We start from the raw sequence: 1,599 nt of genomic DNA, 5'->3' as shown, positions 1-1,599 counted from the left end.
GCTACTTGGTCCCAATGGAATTTCCCATTGGGAACCTGCTAGCACTAAGTTGCTAACTGGTTAGCAAGATGCTTCCAACAAACCGGCAACAATCAAACTTGCTTGCGAACCTTCCGCCACAACAATCCCGCCCCCTTGATAAACAACCAATCACATTCACTTTATTCACTCGTCTAAAGTCGTTCACCACTGCACAGCCGCTTCCCTACGACTTTAAATATTTGTTGATTGCAGATGTGTCTAGTAGTTTCCATTGATTTTGCTTGTAAAGCGCGGAGAATGGTGCTAGGCTTACCGCACCGTGACGTCACTGCTGGAAGATGGCAGGAGGGAGGGGTTACTATGTTATAATATATACTATATAATATATACTATATTACTATATTTGGGCAAAAATGGCCGCTCCCAGACTCAGCGATCATGACGAAAATTATTATTTTTAATTTTTTTTTACTGACTAATGCTAAATTCATTAAATCACCGCAAACATATTACTTTTAGGTATAAATAATGATCCATTGATTATTGTTTACTGCACTTTGTCTTTAATAACTAATATATATTTAAAAACAGAATCCAGGCAAGAATCTTTCTCTCTATTCAGGTCCTGAATTTGGTTTCAATCTGTATTTTTCACATTATTAACCCACAATGAGTCAGGTTGAGGAGTTTTATCTAGAAAAAAAGGAGGTGGATATTTTCCAAAAGGAGTTAAAAATATCTATGTGGGCAACGTGAACAAATATGAAATACATTTGTTTGTTCAACAAAATACTGTTTGTTTGCTGGCTAATTATTTCTTACGCAACCTTGACCTTTACAGAAACGCAGAGTTTGAATCATCTAAATGAAGAGGTGTAATTGCAGAGCGTTGCAGCAGCTGAGTGCCCACTTTCCTCTAAAAAGAAAACAATTCTTTTACTTTAGCAATGAAAACAACTTGGCCTTTTTTTCCACTTGATATAAATCTCACAATCCCACTGAGCAATCTTCACTATAGGCAGATAGCACTAGTCTTTAATCTGGGTTATATTAGCGTGGATTAAATTAACACCCATATAAACAAAAACGCGTTACACCGTCTCTTTTAATTCATATAGATAAATGTTAACATTACATTAGAGCCATTTTACCATTTTGGGAACAAGTCACATTACCTGAGGCCCCTAATCCCTTTAGTGTAATCCCATTGACCATTAATTTAGCCTCAGGGATTGCACAGGCTTCAGGTCGTGGCTGTTTGCTGATCGCTTGCAGGCGGCTTTGTTTCACTTTGTAGAAATGACATAATGAAAGGCAGAGTCTTAGATAACGTCCTGTACAGACTAAGGTGTTGTTGGAACGATGCTGCTGTAATCACACAGGCTTAAATAATGGCTGCAAATGATGCTCAGTGAATTTGACATTTTAAAGTATTGTTTTTCATTAGGCTATGAGTCTTACATTTAATAATTCTAAATATAAATTATCAGTTTGGAGCTTTGATTACGGCTCTGTTTTTATATTGTGGTCTGAATATAGAGCAAACAAGTGTCATTGTTTAACCTTATAATGCCAAATGTGTCGTATTTGATACATACGGTTTCTGTAATGTTTTGC

The sequence above is a fragment of the Cyprinodon variegatus genome, unplaced genomic scaffold (assembly GCF_000732505.1).
Source record: "Cyprinodon variegatus isolate N-32 unplaced genomic scaffold, C_variegatus-1.0 Scaffold1543, whole genome shotgun sequence".
NCBI classification, from domain to species: domain Eukaryota; kingdom Metazoa; phylum Chordata; class Actinopteri; order Cyprinodontiformes; family Cyprinodontidae; genus Cyprinodon; species Cyprinodon variegatus.
Note: the sequence above shows the minus strand (reverse complement) of the source record.